General features: G+C 39.3%; 1 protein-coding gene across 1 annotated transcript in view; it reads left to right on the top strand.

The window, feature by feature from the left end:
• Positions 1 to 1,454: 1,454 nt before the first annotated feature.
• Positions 1,455 to 14,954, top strand: part of BRINP3 (BMP/retinoic acid inducible neural specific 3) — a 186,934-nt gene continuing 173,434 nt past the window's right edge. Inside the window, exon 1 of the mRNA XM_048498765.1 lies at positions 1,455 to 1,471. The gene's annotated coding sequence lies outside the window, so the exon portion shown is untranslated. The remainder of the gene's footprint in view (positions 1,472 to 14,954) is intronic.

Here is a 14,954-nt window from a genome sequence, read left to right as displayed (position 1 = left end):
CCTTTAAGAAATCTCCCTAGACCAGTCTTCCTTTAATCACCAGCAATGCCCCTGTTTAGCTCAGTCAGTCTAAGCTGCCAGTGAATTTGCAAGGCTACAATATCTGTTATGTCTATGGTGTATAGTCTTTGGTGTATAGTCTAGAGAGCTAAAGTTAAGGTGTTAACAGAGAGTAGAATCCAGATAAAATACATTGAAGGAACCAAGAGGAGGCACAGAGAAGTGGACTTTCTTGGAAGAAGTCAAGAAAGAATAAAAGTCTCCAGCTTGAAGTTGTTCCAGTCAAACAAGTATCTTATCTGAAGCTGTTTCCGCACGGCCAAATAACAGCATCCTAGGGATGGAAAAAATGGTGTCCCTAGGGTGTTCACACAGAAGGCGCTGCATCGCAGCAGCGCCATCCTTACCCCCCTCCCCCCAGTGGTGCGAAGATGCCACTTTTAAACCTTGCTCATTCAGCATGATGCAAACAGCACTGGGGTGAGGTGCCGTTTTTGGCCCCTCCAGTGTCTGCGAGGGAGTTCCTGTGCACCTCCAGGCAGCTGGAACAACATGTCCATGGTGCCCTGTGACCCCCGAGGGTTGGAGGGCAGCATGGGTGTGTCTTTCCAACTGCCCAGAGCTGCAGAGGAACTCAAGGTGAGTCCCTCGTAGACACCCTGTGTGGCTTTGTGCAGAGCTGCCCCTGCAGGCATTGGCGGCATTTGGACTGCTTGATGGAACCATGCAAACTGTCCCGATGCTCCACTGGTTTCATCAAAGCCAGTGGGAAGCCGCTGCCTCTGGCCATGTGGAAACAGCCTTAGTCAGACCCTGAGAGGAGTTAGGGTCTCAATTCTTCTAAGCAATAAACCTCTTTTTTGAACTGTTATACCTTGCTTGTGAGTCTCCCACCCTGTTCTGGCCAAGTACAGGGCACCAAAATATTGTTTTACTTGGGGAGCAGAACAACTCTGCATAGGATGGGACTGTTAGTAAGTTTCTTATTTGAGTGGAAATTTCACCCACACCTCCTGTCTTGTATTCACCTTTACCCATACTGGCTGTCCTGTTTATAGAGGCATCCCAGTCTACTGATAGTTAGTATCTACCTCTCTCAATCAACCATCTCAACCTAGATAGTTGTTCAACCTACCCAGCATGTTTGAGAAAACAAATAGTATATTTGTTTTGGATCAAACAGCAAGATTGCAGTAATATGAAGATACTTTCCAAGCCTTTGCGATAGATAGGGTTTGTGAAACTCAGTTCTGTCCTTTTGGGAAAAAGTGCTGAAATGATTCTTTGCTTTTCTTCCTTTTTTAAAAAGAAAGCAGTGTGTATAATTTGTGCACTTCTACAATTACACCCTTTTATCTCTTCAGAGCTCTCTTCTTCACACTTCTTCCATTTCATTCCTTGTAGCTGATTTGACAGCAAAGAGGCTCGGAAGTGTCAGATACTCATCCTAGATAAAGAGCTTTTTTAGAAGGTAATGTTATTTTTAAAAATACTGTGTCGTCCTGTTCAAGAGTTAAAACCTCGAAGGCAGATATTTATATAATTAGATCTTTTCAAGGCTGTTTGGTATTACAAATATGACAAAATGTGGATGGTCAATCATATCAGCACATATAGTGTTAAAATATTCTGCTGCTCCAATAGGTATTCTGAAAGCCAGCATGGTGAAGTGTTTACAGTGTCATGACAAGATCTGTGACACCAGGTTCAAATCCCCAAACAGACACTTTGCTCACTCAGTGACTTTGGGCTAATCATAATCTCTCAGTCTACCTACCTCATAGAGGTGCCAATATGATAAAATGGAGGTGAGGAAGACTATGTATCCTTTCCTGAGCCCCTTAGAGGAAAGGTGAGATTAAAAAAGGATAGTTGAATTTGGTATCTGACCTTCAAAATATGGCATTAGAAGACTGTTTTGTAATGTTTGGCTTTAGAAGGACTACTTCTTAAAATCATCTCATGATAATGTATATGAAAAAAATATATGATAGAACTAGTTTACCCTGACAGAATTTGAGATCCTTGTTCCTAAGTGAGAATATACAAGAAGACCTCTTCCAATGAGAATCTTGATCTTTAGCATAAAGAGCTACTTCATCTCAAATAGGTTGTTACATACATTTTGTATAAAGGTGTCAACCTCCGGCTGGGGTCTGGAGATCTCCTGGAATTAAAATTAATCTCTAGACTACAGAGATCTGTTGCCCTGTTGAAAATGGCTCATTTGAAGATAATATTTTATGGGATTACACCAGCCTGAGATCCCTTCCTTCCTCAACTACAACTGACCTTTATTAGGCATATCAGTAAAAATACAAGATACAGGACAGAGCAGGTGTTAAAACAGGACATAAAACTGGACAAAGCACATAAGGTTGGTACAGAACAGATGATCAAGCTTCCATTATGTCTTTGACTTGAGCACTTCTAATAAAAATTCAGCGGTTTTTCCCGTTATCCCACTGTCACTATTATTCAGCAGGTGAATAGTCTTTGTATGCTCCAAACAACTTTTTTTATTCCCTAGAGCCAAGACAAGTAGAGAGAGTCTTGATAACGCATACCTCGGGCAAGAAAACATAATATGCTCAAGGGTCTCAACAATATCCTGACAATATGCGCATGTTCTATCTTGAAGTGGAATATTCAACTGTCGGCCCTTAAGAACGGCAGAGGGGAACGTGTTATATCTAGCTCAAGTGATGATCCATCTCTGCTCTGACAGTTGGGATAGATATTTAACTGGAGGCTAATTTCAGAATATATTCCATAGTGCAAGGGAGAACATGATATCCTGGCTGCACTCAACAGCAACTGGTATTCCTGGTCCAGTAGCCTTCTTTTTAGGGATAACCAAATTTCATTTGCAGATTGCATAAAAAAGGTTTCTAAAGAGAGACCTAAAGAGGTTATTTTGACCACTATACATTTCCACCATTCAGAGGAATGCAGTTCAGAGAGGGCTAAATGGGTAAGGCTTTCAGCGTCAGTATTAAAGATGAGACCAGAATTTTAAAGTAGTCATCCATGCTCTGGTTTCCAACAAGTGCTGTCCTGATTCGAGACACAGAACAGCATATGGAACACAGTGGGGTACCCCAAAAATCTTGTAAAGAAATTTGGATTGGACTCTCTCTACAGATTTATTCCAAGCTCCAATCCAAAGGGGAACTCCGTAAAGGAGTTGATGTGTCACCTTTGCATTGAAGACTTTTAAGGCTGCAGGTATGAATTCATGTCTTTTAGAGAAAAAGAACCGCATAACTGCATCAACAGAATTCTGACATCCCCTGATTGCTGCCTCTCTATGGTTTGCCCAATCTGCTCTAAAGTGGAAGTGAATCCTTTTAACTTGTTCTAGGCCAATGCCATTAAGAAGCCAAGTACTGGGATTAGGCGTATTTGAAATAACCATTACTTTTGATTTGGCTGTATTTACTTCAAGCAGGTTGTTGGAGCAGTATTCATTAAACTTAGTTAAAAGATGTTTTAGACCAACCTTAGATCTTGATAGCAGAACCACGTTGTCTGCATAAAGCAGAATTGGTAACTGGGTGTTGCCCAAAATGGGAAAGTGCGAGTGAACTTCCTTGAGAGTGGGTGTGAATTCATTTAAAAACAAATTGAATAGAACAGGGCCCAAAAAACTCCCTGTTTAACACCTTTTGCAACTGGTATTTTAGGAGTCAGCAAGCCGGTGGGCGTACACTTAATCTGGCAGGTGGTGTTATTGTAAAGGGACTTAGTAAGTAGGAGGAGTCTAGTGTCTATACCCATTTTATCTAGTTTGTTCCAAAGCAACTTCCCGTCAACTGAATCAAAAGCCCTTTTCATATCTAAAAAGGCAGCATAGAGGTTAGACTTTCCTTTTTTAAAGTATTTTGAGGATATTAAATGAAGGACCATACAATGGTCTAAAGTAGTCTTGCCTTTTTAAAATCCAATATGTTCCGGGCCCAAGATCCTGTTTTGTTCTACCCAGTCAACAAGTGTATTTAGAAGATGTTTTGCATATAGCTTCCCAGAAATGGAAAGAACACTTATAGGCCTATAGTTGGCCGGGGATGTGCAGTCTCCCTTTTTAAAGATGTGGGGGTATGACCGCATTCGTCCAGGAACACGGGACAATACCTGTTTTGTCAACTGTGGTGAATAGTGTTGCCAGAATGGAAGGCCACCAATCTATAAAGATTTTGTAAAGTTCTGGAGGGGCTGTGTCAGGGCCAGGGGTTTTGTGGAATTTTAGTTGTTCAATTAATGACTTTATTTCAGTTGTAGAAACAGGTGGCCAAACCGGGGTATTTCTAAATCAGATAGATCAGGGGAAGGGTAATTACTGCTTGCACCCTGAAAAAGGTTCTGAAAGTAGGAAAGCTAGATCTGTGGGTCCACATTAGACATCAAGTATGAATGGGAGCACATATCACCTGCAACTATTGTCCAGAATTTCCTGGTGTCATTTTCCCTGGCTGCCTATATAAGAGTCTGCCACCTAGAGTTAAGAGCTTTACATCTAAGTTCTTGCATCAGTTGTGATAAACGCCTTTTGAGGGCAAAGTATTCAGTGGGCATATTAGCTTCATTTTTAGTCTTAAAAGAATAATAGAACTCCCTGATTTGGGATTTCAGGATCCTACAATCCCTGTTAAAGCCCATGTCTCTATGTCTATTGGTCTCTGTTGCACTGGAGTTTAGCTGCTGAGTAGACAGAACCAAAATTCTCTGCAATAAGGCATCAAGTTGGTTGGAAAGTTCAACAGGTGATGTCATTGAGATCAATTCTGCTCTAAGATTCTTTTGGGCTGAAGAGTAAAGAAACTCATGGATTTTTGATTCTACTAAGTCACACCAGATAATTTTGGGGCTCATCTTTGTATAGGAGTCACAAATACTCTATCTTGATGCCTTTAAGGTGATATCTAATGTTAGTGGCAAATGGTTACTCCATACTTGATGTACAACATTAAAGTCCTGAACAAGAACAAAGCATGACTGGGAAACCATTACATTATCTATGATGCTATTTCCCCATGGTGAAAGAAAGGTGTACTCTCCCGTATTGATATATTTGGTTGGACCATTAAGTGGGATCAGGTCAAGCTGGAAGCACAGTTTAACAAGGTTAATGCCAGCAGAATTAGTTATATTATCTCTTAAGTGTCTTGGGATAAAGAAATGCCAGGGTAATAAGTCTGAGTTCAGACCTGCTAAATGCTGAAAGTTGCTTTCCTTCCTTCCTTCCTACTCTAGCATTCAAGTCCCCTGCCAAAATCAAATTAGCAGATGGAAGTGCTAATTTCATACTCTCTTCATATTCTGTCAGTTATTTTATACTTTTTATACTGTTTATGCCAAATAAAGGCTAAATGAATGAATATTCTGTCAGTTGAGTCCAATATAAATCTTTCATGGTCCTTTCCGTGCTAGGGGGTAAGTAAACGTTCACTAGAGCTAATTCAAAATTCTACCCATTAGAACCGCCTAGACTAGGTAGGGGCAAGAAGGCAGCATCTTAGTGTAACCTCTAACTGTGGGTTCTGTGGGGCAGTACTTGGAATGAGTTGCAACAACAATTTTTAAACAACAAAATGGTTTACTTTTCTTTACAATTAACACTTTTAAAACATCAACATTTAACGTTACAATTCAAGGTCCTGTTCAGGTTGCATTTCAAGTCCTTCTATTTACAGTCTACTGATATTGCCAAGTCCAAATCTTCTTTGCAAGTTGGCTGGCTCCTGAAGACTCCAAGGGCTTGATGAACAGGTTGCAACATGATGAAGGTCTCCAGGAGAACTCTCACCCATTACAACCACAAAAGAAACCCTGAAACAATAAACTCCAACATTTACAACATAGCAAAACAACAACTACCTTCCCAGTAGTTCCCAACAATATTGAAATTACCTTAACAAGGTGTTAAGGGCTTATAGAAATCAAGGTCCAAGTCTGGTAGCCTTGCTTCTTCTGCAAAAGAGCTCTTGCAGCCTCTCTGCTGCTCCGAGTCTCCACCCCCTTACTGGGTCAACCCATTCTGGGCCAACCCATTCTGGGCATGGGGTTACATTCCCCCCACTAAAATTCTGTCGTCCCGACAGTAATTACAATGCAACTCTTGAAATCATTGCACAATGATTTCCCCAGAGATTCCTGTACTTGGAGGAACCACATTTGGTGCATCTGAATGCAGAACATTGTCTTTCCCTTGCAAGGATTTCCAACTGTTCCAAACTTAGCTGCACTGGAAGTTTGCAAAACTTTCCAGCAAATGTTGCAAATTCAGCAAAGCAGTTTGCAGAAGGGATGGGGGATTGCAACTGGAATCCCTTCCTTCATATAACTGCCAAACAGTGTTTCAAATTAACACAGCAACATCTCTTGAACTTACATCACATAACAAAACAGTTATATGGGGATCAAACCCCAACTTGCTGCACACTTCCATTGCAAGCAATTTATATTTGCAATCTCACTTCCAAGCCCCACGTTGGGCGCCATTTGTAACCTCTAACTGTGGGTTCTGTGGGGCAGTACTTGGAATGAGTTGCAACAACAATTTTTAAACAACAAAATGGTTTACTTTTCTTTACAATTAACACTTTTAAAACATCAACATTTAACGTTACAATTCAAGGTCCTGTTCAGGTTGCATTTCAAGTCCTTCTATTTACAGTCTACTGATATTGCCAAGTCCAAATCTTCTTTGCAAGTTGGCTGGCTCCTGAAGACTCCAAGGGCTTGATGAACAGGTTGCAACATGATGAAGGTCTCCAGGAGAACTCTCACCCATTACAACCACAAAAGAAACCCTGAAACAATAAACTCCAACATTTACAACATAGCAAAACAACAACTACCTTCCCAGTAGTTCCCAACAATATTGAAATTACCTTAACAAGGTGTTAAGGGCTTATAGAAATCAAGGTCCAAGTCTGGTAGCCTTGCTTCTTCTGCAAAAGAGCTCTTGCAGCCTCTCTGCTGCTCCGAGTCTCCACCCCCTTACTGGGTCAACCCATTCTGGGCCAACCCATTCTGGGCATGGGGGTTACATTAGCAGTAGCTCCCACCTCAGATTTTATCAGTATAGTAAGGCCTGCTTGGTGATGACCCTTCGGGTTCAGCCTGTAGGCTGAAGAGAGACTGAATTATATCCTGGTAGTTGAACTGGGGTTGGTGCCCAAGTCTCTTGAAGGCAGATCAAGTCAAACCTCAGGAGATAGTTGAGGAAATCAGGGGTTTTTGGCTTTATTGAACCAGCCAGCCACATTCCATGGGATAAGCTTCAGGGAAGGTGGAGTGGTGTTATGCCGTTTCTGGCGTCAGTCTTGGTCAAGGATTTGGTCAAGGGAACCATTTATATCAAAGAGTACACAGTCATTTTCTTGGCCAGCATCTTGGTTCGCTATAGCTGCTGAAGGGTGTGTGGATGTTAAATTCTCACTTGGCCACAACAAGTCAGATGCCAAGTGTGGGGCCATAGGGATTATCACTTCTCCCTGGTCATCTGCTGCTAAATCTGTGTGGGAGTTGTATGGTTCACAAATGGCCAGGGATGACCCAAGTTCATCCCCATGGGAGGTAGTCTGGCAAAAAAGGGCAACCTCCATTTCAGAGTAATTGGTTGGGGAACCTTGGTTGGTTATCTCATTCATGGGGTCATCCAAGGGCAGCTTCTGTGTTTTTTTGTTGAGCATATGTTTTGAATAGTTGAGCCCTCATCTGGTCAAAACACTGCAATACTGCTTCTTGCTCGGATTGGGGTAGAAGTTTGAAGGATGATCTAACATCATCTTCCCAACCCTCACAGCCAAACAATGACTCTTCAGGTGGGGATCTCACATTTGCAATTGGCTTGGGGTCCTCCCAGCTTTTATGTGTTTGTGTTACACTTGGGGATTCTGTTTTCACAGCTTGCGTGGATTCAGTCCTTTCAGGAAATTCTAGAACTGGAATTAGAGGGTTGATAATTAGAGGGTTGATAAAATAATTCTTAAAAAGTCTAAAGGGGTATATACCCACATCCATTAGTATGGCCCTTCTCCTCATTAAAAGTAGAATTTCCTGTGGATCATAAAAACTCACTTTTACTCTACAGGCATGGTCCATTCTATGCATTACTTCTACTGCAGGAATCTTGAATGTCTTGTTGAAAATTTGCATTAAATGTTCTTTCGCCCTAAAGACAGAGTCCCACCGTGGAATTTTTCCATTGAAGGGTCATATGTCAAGAATAATTTGGTTGGTCACTAGCTTCAGTTTCCATTTGTTTGTTCTTACATTTGGGAAAATGTACCTACCACTGGAGTAACTATGGTCCCCTCCACACATCCAGAATAATACACTTTCATTGCACTTTACAGCTGGATTTTACTGTGCAAAATAGCAAAATCCATTTACAAACAATTGTGAAAGTGGATTGAAAGTGCATTATTCTGCATGTCGGAAGGGAACTATGGCACTGCTAGTCTGCCCCCAAAAGGTTTTTGTCAGTGATTGAGAGGTAGGACAAAGAATGTGTCAATTTGTTTCTAAGGCTACAATGACATCAGCATCAGCACAGCTGTGATTGTGGCCAAGAGTGCAAGGGTTTGGGTTAAAAATAAGAAAATTAAAACGCACAATCATGCCACGTCACTTTCTGAATACTTTAAATCAAATAGGATTTCTCGAGGATTGCAGATGCAAAAAGGACCCACCCTTTTTGTGGATTCTGAAAACTGTGGATTAATATTCTAAATACATTCTCTATGGATTTGATGTTGCTGATAATTGAAACAGCAACAGAAGAGGAACAACGTATCAACAATGAAATTTTAAAAATTAGAATCTAATTTAAAAACAACCTCCTCGCAAACAATATTTGATTACAAATTAATAGACATAGAGAAAAATTTGAAGACCTTTAAAGACAAACTGTTAAAATTTAAAAACAGAAAATTTATAAGGGATCAAAAGGATTATGAGTCCAACAAAGAATACAGATGGCAGTATGAGAATTCCATTAATACTAAATGAGTTACCTGGCATGACAGCTATAGTTCATCTGAAAATGACTTAACAGACAGGGAGGATTTGCATTGCACATTAGGAGATGAGGATGTAAGTAGTAACATCAAAGAGATATGAGAGGGTAGAAGGAGTGCACGACATAGACATCCCACCTTTTTTTCGTTCAACTTGGAGAGGAAGGAGGAAAACCTAGTGGTTAACTTGTTCTCCTGCTCAGAGGAGACCTGTATACTTAATTTAGGATTAGAGTATGTCATCACGCCTAAATATAATGATTACCAAACACATATTGATATATTTAAATTAATAATTACATTGAAATTGAAAGCCTTTTTTGGAACTAAGGAACATCAATATGACCATCAGGATATTAATTTCAGAACCAAATCTACCTTTGTACCCATGATTCAGGATCTGGCAATTACTACTTTTGAAAAAGTAGTCTGAGATATTGTTAATCTGGAGAGGTCATAACATCAACACAGACAGTTCAATAATGTCATTTCTAAGGTCAAACAATATTGAACAATTTGCCCAATGATTCCATCATTGTTATTAAAGAAGCTGACAAAGGTGGAGCAATAGTAATTCAGGATTACATCACTGAAATGCACCGTCAACTAGATGATACAACATATTACAAAAAGATAGATAAAGATTCCACAACTAAACTATTGTTTAGGTGCATGCCATAACTATTTTGCATTCTGGTTATCCATTGATTTTATCTATCTGTGTATTTTGTTGTTCATTGCCCTGAGCCCTCCGGGGGAGGGTGGTATACAAGCATGATAAACAAACAAACAAACAAACAAAGAAACAAAGAAACAAAGAAACACACACACGCGCACACACACACCTACCTACCTACCTACCTACCTACCTACCTACCTACCTACCTACCTACCTACCTACCTACCTACCTACCTACATACATACATACATACATACATACATACATACATACACTGGCCATATCATCCAAATTACAGTACAAGAAGCCCTGGTTTTGGGTTGGATATCTGATAAAACATCCAAATTTCTCATCAACCAATACCCTAGGATTCCAGTATTTTACACCTTACCAAAAATTCACAAACTTAGTTATCCCCCTCAGGGGACACCAATTGTTTCAGCATCCACTTTAATATTGGAACCCCTGGCCATATACGTGGATTCTTTTCTTTGTACAGAAAATGCCCACCTATATTAGGGATACTGTGGATTTCATTAACAAGCTTGAAAGAATTCACTGTTTTATAGGCTCCAAGTTAGTTACCTTAGACGTAGAATCTCTATATACCAATATTTAACTATCTATAGAACTATATTTAACTATCTATAGAACCCATAACTACAAGATGGTTATATGAATGTGTACTGAGGATTATTTTCACTGATGAAGAATCCAGTTTGAAAATCATGATTCAACGCATGTGGCATTTTGAAGTTATTTCATTCCAGGTGTGGTGTATTACCCTATTCATATGTATTGATATTAGATTAAGGGTCACCCACACATATTTCCTCGAATGAGGTTGTACATCATACTTGGAGCAAGTCTATTGATGTTGACAATATAGTTGTTAGTTATATTTATTTATTTGTTTGTTAGTTAGTTTTGATATACCGCTCCATCCGTTAAGGGCTCTGGGTATACATCTCCGATAGATATTTTACCTCACTGCTGCTCTTGGAGACATTGGGAACTTTCACTTTAAGAACGTTGCAAGCACGACGTTTCAGGAAGAAATTGACATCAACACAACATTGTACGTCTATCTGACCTTTATTTGGGATATACCTTTATTAACTTTTGGGCTTTGTACAATTACAACATTTATACATCCCTGGCAATGAAACTCTGCATTCAGAACAATTTATATATAGACAATTTGAACATTTGTCTATATACAAGAGATTTAAATTTATAGGAGATATTGCAGTTGGAATAGGAGATATTGCAGTTGGAATAGGAGATATTGCAGTTGGATTGACATAGTGTATTCACATTTTGTATTCTTTTAGACTTAGTAGATGGGATAAGGTGTATGTGATATTAATTTGCACTTATTTTGCATATTAAATGTTAGTTGGCAGCTAGATGTGCAGCATGTTTTTTTTCTGTTCCCATTTGTTATGTTGGACCTGATTCTTTGTTAGTTAAGAGCAGGCCAAGGGGCCAGGACCAGCATAACTGAGCTTTACACCAGCACATCTCTGCGATATGTCCATGCAACACTCTGACCTCTCCATATGGGCTTAGTCCTCCCCTTTAGGATCTAACAAAAAAGACAACTAAAATAATAAAGGCCCCCCAAAAGAAGCCTGCCAGCATTCTACAATGTTGTGCTGGATATTGGTCTCATCACTTTCTCATCCATTCTACTTGGCAATTAGAACATATTTAATAATTGTATAGCATCAAAATTTTGTGAATGTATGAACAGAAGGGAGGAATTAATATTTTCCTATTATCTATCAAAGTACAAAAAGATGCGTTCCTGTCTCCACCCTTTACATGATAATGCAATGTCTCACATTCCTACATAATACTGCAGTTATTAAAATGTAATTTCATTTTCATCCATAGGACAATTGTTGCATTTGTTTAAGGAGTTTAATTATATGTAAGTGTGGATAAATGGCAGAAAAATTTAATCTCTGAATCTGTGTCTGGTCCAGTGATAGGCTTGGGAGATTCAAGCTTCTTTTTTTTCTGTTTCTGTACTGACGGAGGCCCACTGGGACAGAGTCGTGTTGTCCTTCTTTTGTTAAATGTTGAGAACAGCATTTTCAAAATCCCTACTTATTGGGCTAAGATAAAATATTTGGTAGTAAATTTCTCCGTAGGCATGCAGTGTAACTGTTTTGATAAAGAGCAGCAAAATCTATCAGCCCCTCACTGCACAAAATGAAAGAATCACAGCAGGACCAATATCATTTTCCTGAAAGTATATATCCTACCTGATTATTTGAAGTTTCATTTCATGCTTCGCTTTGGTTCTTATTAATTGATGCATAATTTCAGTTGGCTCTAGTTTTACTGCTTACATTATTGTCAGCATTTCCATTGTGAACCACTTTTTTAATAGGTCTATATCTCATCTCTACAGCATGTTCACTAAACATAATATTGGCATATGCTGGATTATAACAGAGACTGATGGGGAAATTATGTGCTCTCAATTTGCTTTTTGCTTTTTGTGAAAAGTAGTTGCTTCGTTTGGAGTAATAGAAAGCAAAAATGCTTGTTTAGTCCAGGTCATCTCAAACTATCAGACTGGATTCTATGTGTGTTGGATGTATTATCCTGTTTTTATTTCAGTGTTCCCTAATTTTGTAATCCAGTTTTATTGTACTCTTTACTGTGTATATTATGCCTCCCTTTACTGCATTGTTTTCTAATTCTGTAAATCACCTTGAGCCTGTCCTGGATGGACAAGGCTAACCCAAGCTCATCAGATCATAGGTGAAGTAGGGTGAGCCCTGGTTAATACTTAGATGGAAGATTACCAAGAAGTCCAGAGTTGTAATGCAGAGGTAGGTAATGACAAACCCCCTCTGAACATGTCTTGCTTTGAAAACCCTACATGGCACCATTAGTCAGCTGCGACTTGACAAAACTTTACACACAATCCAATTTCAGTCTCAATGAGAAAGGCAGACTATAAATTAATTAAGTAAACAACATTCTGATAGCAGCAGAACCTTCTTGTGCAAGGAACTTACACAACTACACAAATAACATTTATCGGATGGAAGAAGTCTCCCAGTGGAAAGTCCTTTGTGCTGGAGGAAGGCTCCACCACTGTTGGAATAGTGGTTTTGTATGTGAAAACATCAACCTGACCTAAAAAAGAAGGAGTGCAGATATTGATGGAATATCAATTGATATTTAAGTCAATAATAGGGAAAAAGCAAACACTTAAAAAAATATACTATAAGTGCCAAATTTCCAGGTTTTGAAATTGATATCCTGAAATTTGAAGTTTTAGATGTTTGTCTGTTTCGTTTTTAGACATAGAACTCATTTTTCATGTAAAATTCATTATTTTTTTCTGTTGAAACAAAAGCATCATCAGTCAAACTGTTCCTTTGTATAACCATGCTACAGTCTACACAGAATGGAATTACTCCATTCCAGAAGTGCAGAACTTCAAGACTTTATCAGATGAACAGCATAAACAATGTGATTTGTTGGTTCACTAGTCATCTGAAGAAATTTATGTCTGGATGATAGATTCTGCTTCCCCATGTGATTCCCTCTGGATTTTCAGTTCAATGTAATGGTAAAAAGAAATGTCCAAAATCAAGATTTAGCTAATATAGATATACACTTCATATAATAAATACTGATGTGCAGTTTCTTCTGTGTTGTAAGCCCAACAGTAGCTCAGTTGCTTCTACAAAGGATAAGGGCAGAGGCTGTGAACCAGGTCTTAATCTGGTCATTACTTTGTGGTAGAATTAACTTTCAATTTTGGAGGTCCTTAAGAGCAGGTTAAACAATATTTTGATTGGCTTAATTTAATACTATCTGTCATGCAGGATGATGGATGACTTCATGTATTAAATTTCCAGATGTGTGTATAGCATTAAATCCCTCAGCAAAGATAAGGACCAGTTTGTATGACTGGGAGAGGTTTGGGCAACCTCTCTGCCATTGTTGAGGAATTGACCTACCCAAGTCCATGTGAAGATCTAACAACAAGCCCTTTAAGTTTGGTGGTTCTAACAACAAGACTTTTAAGTTTGGTGGTTGTTTCTTCAGTTTCATTGCAAATCTTTTAATAGAGGCTGTTGTGCCAGAGAAAATTAAATTCCACTACCTGCTGATAACAAAATCCAAGTAGCCTTAGATTTAGTACCCAAGAAGAGTTACAACCTCATAAGTCCATTTGAAAGGGTGCAACTCTACTGAGGCTAGTAATGCTTTTTTGCAGTGGTGGGATTCAGCAGGTTCACACCACTTTGGCAGAACCAGTTGTTAAAATGGTGCTTGTAAACAACCAGTAGTTAAATTATTTGAATCCCACCACCAGAACAGTTGTTAAATTATTTGAATCCCACCACTGCTTATTTGGTATCTGTTTTTCTTATTGTTGCTCTTTTTTAAATGGAATTATCTCTCTCAGTTTTAGCTTTTCTCTGAAAGTGATGTTGATTGTACGTTGAAATCCATGGGAACACTAGTGAAATTGTTTGCCTGGAATCACTGTTGATAGTGCAGACATCTGCCTTTTGAGGCACTGTATACTAGAGATGTTCAAAGTGAGAGTTGGTCTTTCTTTTCTCAATATAGGGTAGTCGCTAAGAGAATGAGACAACAAAATTACTTCTGTGAATTTACTTTGTTCATGGAAAGATTGGATCCAATGCAATATCACTCCAAAATCACTTATTATAAGGCTCATTGGTATCCCTGAGGAGATGTTCATTGCAAGCACCCCATCTTAGGAGCAAGTTATTAGAATAACTAACATGTACTAAGATGAGGGTTGCCAGGGAGATAAAAGTAGAGAAGAACTTACTGACAGAAATTTGTCTAGGCCTGTGTCACTGGTGATGGATCAACACCACTTCTGGCACACAGCAGAAGTGATGTTATCATGTCACAGTGAACACTGGAATACTGTGATGTTTGAACAAACACTCTATGGTAGAAACTGTTTTATCATAGAGTTTTTGCTTAAATACCAGAATGCCCTCACCTCACTGGCAATGCAATGATGTCACTCCTGGTGAGTTCCAGAAGTGATGTCAGTACATCGCTGATGACAGAGGTTTGGGCCAGTTTGTTGCTGGTATGTCCCCTTACCAGTCAACTGAATGGTGCCATGGGAGGGTTTCCAGAGCAGAGGATCCCCAACCCCTGGCAGGAGTCCAGCAACCCTAGCTAGGGTTGCCAGCCAAAATCTGGCAACTGGCAGCAGGTTTTG

The sequence above is a fragment of the Sphaerodactylus townsendi genome, linkage group LG05 (assembly GCF_021028975.2).
Source record: "Sphaerodactylus townsendi isolate TG3544 linkage group LG05, MPM_Stown_v2.3, whole genome shotgun sequence".
Lineage (NCBI taxonomy): Eukaryota > Metazoa > Chordata > Lepidosauria > Squamata > Sphaerodactylidae > Sphaerodactylus > Sphaerodactylus townsendi.
This window is presented reverse-complemented; position numbering and strand designations above follow the sequence as displayed.